General features: G+C 45.6%; 1 protein-coding gene across 4 annotated transcripts in view; it reads right to left on the reverse strand.

Annotated features, from left to right (window-relative positions):
• The window catches only part of MYOM1 (myomesin 1), a 709,264-nt gene extending 705,182 nt beyond the window's left edge, over positions 1-4,082 (reverse strand). For 2 of the 4 annotated variants that reach the window (XM_085605831.1, XM_085605829.1), the window contains exon 1: positions 3,903-4,068. The gene's annotated coding sequence lies outside the window, so the exon portion shown is untranslated. Of the gene's footprint in view, positions 1-3,902 lie in introns of all 4 variants that reach the window. The other 2 variants (XM_085605828.1, XM_085605830.1) reach the window with 2 other exon arrangements.
• Positions 4,083-8,731: the final 4,649 nt, after the last annotated feature.

The following is an 8,731-nucleotide window of genomic DNA, read 5'->3' on the forward strand; positions in this document are numbered from 1 at the left end:
GTCTCTCCCTAACAACATGTGGCCTGCTTCATCATAGGGTCTTACCTCATCCTGAAACAGCCTTTGTCATGATGGTCTCAATCTATAGCAGCGAGGCCTCGATATAAGTAGAGACCAACATGTGACCTGCTTCATCATAGGGTCTTACCTCATCCTGATACAGCCTTTGTCATGATGGGTTCAATCTATAGCAGCGAGGCCTCGATATAAGTAGAGACCAACATTTGGCCTGCTTCATCATAGGGTCTTACCTCATCCTGATACAACCTCTGTCACGACGGGCTCAACCTAAAGTAGGGAGGTTTTGATGTGGTAAGTAGAGACTAAATGTGTAATATGCTGTAGGGAACGATTTCAGTTTGTCTAGAGAACAACTCCTAATTACTTTATTTAGGGTTCCTCCGGCAAGATTAAAGAGGTTGGCAGATGTGATCCTTACTGGCCACAGTACCTGCTCAAAGGTGACATCACATGAGGAGAGCGAGGAGATCCATCAACGAGGGGTAAAACCAATGGCCACTGGAGGAAGACGGATCTGGAGAGGATGGCTGAAGCTTTGTACCTCGTGCATTCCCAAAATCATCAGTAGTAAAGGCGTGGAAACTATCCAGTTATTGCCCGCTGCTTTGGGCTGTGACGTGTGTGCTTCTTAAATTCCAAAACTATTTTTTAAAACAAATTAATCATGTGAGTACCGGCCATGTTTGTACTGAGGCCAGGTGACTAATCACATGCCTGCATCCTGGTGCCAAGCACCAGTGAATTCTGCTCATCAGATCACGGAATCGCTAGTGTATCTTATTGCTGTGTGTGTGCATTCAGATTTCCCCAAAAACAAAGACAGTCATAGGAGGAAGTGCTTAGATTTAAGCCTCTTGTGATGTGTCTGGCTGCATTCCAGACCTTCTTCGTTCACCCACAATACAACTCCAGAGACCAGCCATATGCAAATCAGTCCAGCCTGCCCTGCCTGGCAAGGTCACATCCGGACAGGAAGGCAACAATCCCCAGACCCGTTTTGGCATTTTGGTTTAGACTGAGTCCTGTAGAACAGTGAGCAAGGGAGCCAGGGATACCCTTTCCTTTTGGCGCAGGACCAAAGCTGAACTGAATTTGGCTGCTTACTGTCCTAGGTGACATGGTGGGCAAAAACATAATGGACTGGAGTTGAGTTCCAAATAATTACCAGTAACTGAGAATAATTTAAGCATTCCTTGCATCACTTTTGTGTTTCCTTTATTGAGACCAGCACACATCTCTGTGGTGCCACAAGTAAAGATATTGGCTGGCTGTCAACAGTGTATGAAATTTCCTTACAAGGAGGCCCTGGGGTGTCAATTTACTTCTACTATGGCGCACAATATATGTAGATGTCGAGTTTTGTTAAAAGGCATCAGTCTTGATAACATTTATTGTGTACCATTTGCATGATTGAGATCTGGGCATAGGCCACTGATAGGCAAGAGTTCTGACATCACCAAGAAAAAGCCACTGTCACATTTCAATGTGCCCCTCTGACCTGGATTCTGCTGATAAACAACCACCCAATGATCCACCAATAACTCAGTTTTGATACTATGAAAATTGTTCCTCATTGACTGTCCATATTGCATTACAAAAATGTCCTCTCTAAGTAGTGCTGGAACATTTGTTTTATAGTGCGGGTGTTGGCCAATAACATCACCCTACTAACGGTAGTGCATATGTGACACTGTTTTTGAAAACACAACAAATGCTGCCAGAAGAAAAACAATGGAAGGAACCTCTTTATTGTTCATTCTCCATTTAAACTAATCCTAGTTTTATGGGGGTGCTGCCGCACCTCCCACACCCATAGTTCATCCCTGGGGTTCCCAGCAGAGCACCTGGGAACACTGCAGGCTCTTCAGAAGGAAGCTGCCTTATGTTGTAACAGGCCGCCAAAAGCCAGACCACATCACTCTTATATAGAAACTTAACCCAGACTACCTGACAGGGGTGGGAGGGAGACAAGCAGGAGTTCTGTGTTTCAACCAAAGGACACTAAACAGTGCCACGTCCAGCCTGACAATAACGACTTAGGACCAGGGCCATAGCTTGGTCAGTAAGATTGGGGGGGGTGAGCTTCAGGTTTTCCAACAATCACTTTGGCATATAATACACATTATACGACAAGCAGGATACAAGGGAGAGATTAACGGGTCAGTAGAAAGGGAGACAAATGCGGATTGGTATGGGTACTAAGTGAGAGAAAACACTATAATTTTTAAAATAACCAACATTTGAAGACTTTCAAAACAGAGGAGAGAGTGCGTATGTGTTTTTGTTTGTATGTAAAAATTCCTGGTGAATTCCAACAGACGCCTCTCCATACCCGGCTGAAAGCACCTTATCCAACTATTTACCAGAAAATACATTTATTGAGGGGGTGTAACACCCCAAACACTCCTCCCCTGAAGCCTCAGCTTAGGACAGCTTTCCACACAAGCTCTCATCGGCGGGCGTGCCATCACCCTGCAACACAGTCAACACGTGTTTCCCAACAGAGATACGTCGCTCCTGAACCCATTCCAATAACCGCATTAGACGCTTGACAACCATATAGCCGTAACATAAGGGAGTAATGCAAGACATTTTGAAGAATATATTTTGGGCACCAAACCTGAAACCACTAGTTGGTGGTGGGTGAGAAGACGCCCATCTGAATACCACTGCACTCCACAGTGTACCTTTTCGAACCCTTCGGATGCCGTACAGTGGTCACTGCACATGACTATTAAGCTAATCTGTCATCTCATAATGCATATTTTGTAGTGCAGGTGCCCAGTATCCAAGCGTCTGCTGTTCACACAGTGGAATTAAAAGACACATACTGAAAACTGTCACACCAGGCGCATGTTTTTCATTCATACAAGGGCTCCTTTGCACCCGGTAAAGCCTACATTTATGGCGTGTATACTCAGACTCATTCTAGCACCCCAGTCACTCAAATCACGCGGCGGAATGTGCCTGCTCCGCCGAAAACGCTGCACGCGCATGGAGATTCAGGACCCCTCAGCGTGGCTGTCCGCGGCGGTGCCCGCAGCAGTCTTTGAGTGTCTTGTCCCACTGGAAACGGTGGTGTACTTCAGAAGCAAGTCATAGAACCGCACTCCCCTGCCACAGTCATGGGTGTCCTAATTTAGCCGGTGCAATGCCTCGCATCAGCACAATCCCTTTATACATCAGCTCTCAAATACTTTCAGCGCCTTTTAGAGAAACTGCACATCTCTTCTCAGTTTAATAACCCTAGCTGTGGAGGCCGGCCGGGTCAGTCCACACTACAGAGACCTTATGAAAAATTAATCAATGACAATCTTTAATTCAAAGGTACTCTTTGAGCAAATTACACCAAACCAATTAATGAGCATATTCTTAATACGCTGTTTTACAATTAAGCAACATGAAAAAAGATAGGCTATTATTTGCTGTGTAAAAAACAGTTTACATTTGGAAACACTTATTATATTTTGTATATATGTTGTAATAAAGGCCTCTAATCATTTTAAAATGAATGCATACAGCAAAAGAATGTGTTCATATTAAATTAATTATGCTTTAAATATAATGGCCTTCGATTATCTCGGTCTGTGACAACGGTTGTTGCCTTTGACCAAACTCCTGACATCTGCGACCAAACACGTGGCAGTGTTTAGCATGTGCGTCAAGCCTGACAAAAATTGCTCTTAAGCCGAACCCCTTAGTTTACCAGACAGAAACAGTTATTTTCTTTGGCTCCCTCGCGCTCCGATTTCAGCGCACTTGAGACAGTCTCCTCGAACTGCTGAGCTCAAAAGATCAAAGTATCTGGCTGGAGTGGGCAGAGCGGGGAGAGTGCCCAGTTTCGACAGGAGAAAGGCACGCGCATGGCATGGCATACTCACCAAGGCCGGGCGGAACCACACCGAGTCCTGGCGCGAGGCTGCAAAACAAGGGACGGGCGGCAAATCCAGCAATGGTGGAATCCAGCAAAGAGGGTTTGGGCCGGCGCTACACACTGGGCGCCGGGGTAAAGAGCAAAAATAATGCCTGTCTGCCTGCAGTGAGCGGAATGTCAGAGCCCCAGCGCTGACCTTTTATGGCCAGCGAGGATGATAAATATAGCAGCCAAAGAGAGGGAGAGGCAGGCAGGAGCGGCCACCGGCCACACACACCCACTTGCACCGTGTCAGGAATCTTCAGGAGCAGCCAGGGGTCCCCTCAGCCTTCTGGGGCGCAGCTAGTGCCTCCCGGGGCTGTATGGCTGGCTTCAAGGCCAGGGCTGGGAGCCTGTGGCCATGTGGTGGGAATATTTTTCAGCAGGAGATACTCTACGTCAGAGGTCCTCAAACTTTTGGCTGCCGAGACCCCCCTGTCAACATTTTGTGGCATAAGGACCCCCTCCTGACAAAAATTTCTAAACCTGTAGGCAGGGCTACGAATTATGAGGCAGCTGAGGACCAAATTACGCAACAGGCTTGACTAAATTGTGTGGGAAGAAAATGTAAATTAGGTTATGTGATGCCGCGTATTTTGGGATAGCATTGCTTCATTATTTTGAAATTTTTTACACACAGTAACACGGAGGAAAGATTCCACCCAATCAGTACCCGTTTATAACCAAAATACAGCAATTATCATCAGAAAGATTTCTTGTCAACCTTTGTGAAGGGCCTTTCACGCAGGAATACGTGCTGCCACATTAGAAGCTCACCTGGCCCTGGCCGGGAGACTCAGGGGTCCCTTAAAACCCTGGCGGTTTTGTGCAGAGTTAAGCAGTTTACCCATGCAGCTTTCCTCTCACCCCCTCCCTTCCATCCCTCTCTCCTCTCCTAACCCCCGATCCCTCTCTCACTTTGCAGGCCATTTTCTTTCACCCCTTTTTTCAACTTCTGAACTCTCCCCATTCAACCTCTCACTTCACCTTTAATCACCTCTTGCCATTCTGTCTTTTCACTGCCCTCATCTCTAACAGTCTGTCGCATTTATCTCAGGGCCTCTCTGGCCCTGTCACCTCCCTTGCCCTTCAGCACTTCTCATTCACCGCGTCTCTCCATTCAAATGTTTGTCTATTTGTATCTTACACATCTCCAGTCCCCCCATTCATCTTTCACATCTCCCCTTTGTTCTAACAGAAGCCCTCCCCTTTGGCTCACACTCACTTCTTGCGTGTCCACACTTCTCTTGGGCAATTCACATTACTCCTCATCTCTGACCTCTTCAATCTAATTCTCTCACTCCCTTGCTGTCCTCTCTCATCTCTCCTCACCAAGCATACGGGTCAGACCTGTATGCTCCTCTCGACATGTGCCACTCTGTTTATTGTTCCCTAATTCAAGAAGGCATGAGTTGTCTGTCTCTTTGTTTTGATGCAGGCCGCGCAGTTATGGAACGTGCACCCTCCTTTGCTTCGCTCCAACAAGAATCTATTATCATTTAGGACGATATAAAAACCTTTCTCTATGCTCTGTAGGTTACCCCCTTCTGTGTGTTTCTCATTTGCCTTCAGGCAGCAGATGGTTATTAGCCCTAGGACATCTTTTGGTAACAGTAGCGCACTACAAATGTAAATAATAATAATAGGCAGAAGCAGGAGGTCACTAGACCAGTACTTCGGAGGGGGGGGGGCTAACAATCCCACCCAGGGCTGGTCCTTACACTAGTCGCACCCGGCGCAAGTCTTTTTTGATGCCCCACCCCCGTTTCCTCCTTCTCCATGAATTCCTTCACTGCCACTCACCAACAATGCACCTCATCTCTCTATAGCCCCTTTCTGGCAAACATTTCATTTTTTTATAGCGCTACTCATAGTTTACTCACACTCTTTTCTGTGATCTGCATGGTACATATTCTTTGTAGCAGGCACATTAACCCTCTGCGGGTGTCAAGAGTGCCCATGTGAGTGCACGGTGAGCGATGCAACAGTGTGAGAGTAGGGCAAGAGGAGTGACTGCCGGGTGAGTGAGGTGGCGTATGAATTTACGTGCGGATGCAAGTTCAGATTGGGATGAATGAATGTATGATTACTGATGGGCTTGTTTGAGTGAGTTGCATTTTGAGCAGTGAGGGGGACAGGTGAGTGAAGTGTCACATGAGTGCAGGATAACTAGTGTACTCGTGTGACTGCAGGGTGAGGTATAGGGTGAACAGTGCAAGTGCATTGTGAGTACAGAGTGATCACTGTGAGTGCAGGGTGAGCGGGTGAATGGTGTGAGTACATGGTGATCAGTGTGAGTGCATTGTGATCGCTGTGAGTGCAGGGTGAGCGTGAAAGTGAAGGGCGAGAATGAGGAATGAGTTGTCTGAATGCAGGGTGCATTCCCAGACCCATGAAAAAACTCAGCATGTTATTGACGGTGGCAAAGAGTTTAAGATCTAAGTTAAACTATTGCGGCATTAATCGGGGATCGAGGGTGAAGGAAATAAATAATGTGCTGATCCTGCAACAAACTTACAGTCCTATGGTTAGGGTTGCCAGCAGATTATTTTGATGGCCCAGTCGGTGCAAAAATAAGCAGTCACCTAAAGCTGTATTTTCAGCACTTATCTGTGCGTACTTCGAACAGCAAATATAAATAGAAAGTACTTTTAATTGTGTTCTAGGGCTGCCTCAATGATACTGATAATTAAAGAGAACAAAGACAGAAAAGTCACATAACAAATGCATACATAATTTTTTATTTATAAGTCCATTTAGTATCAGGAGGAGATCTTTATAGGCTCGTTAAACAAAACACGGCAGGCATTTTTCTTTTGGCAACCCTACTTTTTATTCCTTTTCATTAAATGCATTCCCACACTACAGCAGTAAATGTAAAATACAAATGTAAGGAATAGGCCCAGTGGGGACCCAGGGTGTACTGGAACCAGGAAAAAAACTAAGCCTCTGTAACCAGTTTACAAAGTAATGTAAAAATGCAAATGGTCTTTAAAGACCTGTGAAAAACTCGGGCGTGCCGGATATAAAAGACTCCAGACACTGCACCGAGCCCACAGCAGCTCGAGTTGCACTGCAGCAGCCCAGGCTGAGACACAGGACGGGGGAAGAGGGGGGCTGAAGCCCTTGGGCCTGGGCAGAAGTGTGACTGGGACGGCGCGACCCCCTTTGCATCGCTCCACGGCCCCCCTGGGGGTCGCGCCCCACAGTTTGAAGACCCCTGCTCTACGTTATAGTTTTGATTTGCGTGTCGTCTTGGTGATCTAGTACCTTATAATAATAATCTTAAAAACCTACTGGCTGTCACTCAGAAACAATGCTTTATCAAAAAACAAGTATATACATCTAACTAATTGTTTGATACATAGTGCTGTCCTCCTAGCTCTTAAAATAACAAGCCACAGTTTATGTAAATTGCCCAGGGTCAGGGAATTTAGCAAATATTTTTGGCTTCATCTGATCACCGGGGAAAAAAAACATAATTAGGCATAGGTTGGTCTTTGCAGTTTGCGGTACTTTGCCCTTCAACTTCTGTAACTTACAATCTTCTTCATATGGGACCCACTCGGTCATACTCATTTTATAAACCTTTGAAAGATGTGTGAATGGTCAGCCGAGTGGTATTTATTCATGTACTCTGTTGTGTGCACAAATATCCTTGCCACATAGGTGCACTAACCCACTGAGCTACTTTACAAACTTACATGTCTGGATGGTGACAGAAAGGTTTACAACTGAATGCTGCTCTGGCATCATTCTTTGATTTTTTGGAGAACTAATCCCACTCAGCCCTAAAGAGGTCAAAATAATTATTTCCTGGCACAGTTCCACGCAGAAGGGTTTGTACCAAGCCCATGAAGCCATACACAAGCACGTACAGAGTACATGAGGTAATCAATATGCAATCCAGGGTCTACCTTTGAATCCAACTTGATAATAAACATGGATCAGCTGAACTGGTGACAGGCCTGAAACCCCCTGACATTGGCATCCAGTCACAACTTTTATCTCTGGTTTCTTGTTCAGGATCGGCAGCGACTGCTAAACGGGGAGAATGATGTCAAGGAGAACTCTTAAAGAGCTAGTGACATCTTGCTGTGCCCCTGTCAAAGTATGTGGTCCATTACACACAATATGAAATCTAATTTCTGTTTCTAAAATGTCAAATTTTGTAGACTCTAATAACTTCCAATGAACCAACATAAAATGCAAAGTTGTGTGTGTTGTTTTTTGAAAAAAGGCACTTTCAGGGACTTGAATTGGCTCGGGTTTACGCCAACTACATACATTTTTGATATTTTGCATGCAACAAAATTAAATAGTGGGTTGTCACAGCCTAACCTGTAGACTGGAACGGTATTTGGCAACCAAGCTGGTGTTGAAAACTAATTTACGCAAGTTGCTACTGTACTACTCACCACACTATCGCTGGTACTTTGTCCAACTGCTCCTTGAGTGCCACTATCTTGAGGTGGTGCTGGAGAAAGTACAGTAGAATTTTGTGAAAAAAAGGCACAAGGATGGGTGTCGGCCTTCCTGGACCAAGCCTCACCACAGGTATGGACATTTTATGAATGGACAGACGGAGTGGAAGCCATGGAGGGTCAGCTTCACGACCAGAGGGTCTGAAGGATTAAGAACACTGGCCATGTCTTGACTTGTAACTTTGCATGCTGGGCTCACCAAATATGTTTTTCATCATCGCTTGACCAACATGGAGATTCAACCTGACTATAACAGCCTATGCAGTTTATTCAAGAGGCCATGTTGCTTGGCCCAGGTAGTCACATTGCAGAT

The sequence above is a fragment of the Triturus cristatus genome, chromosome 5_1, assembly GCF_964204655.1.
Source record: "Triturus cristatus chromosome 5_1, aTriCri1.1, whole genome shotgun sequence".
Taxonomy (NCBI): domain Eukaryota; kingdom Metazoa; phylum Chordata; class Amphibia; order Caudata; family Salamandridae; genus Triturus; species Triturus cristatus.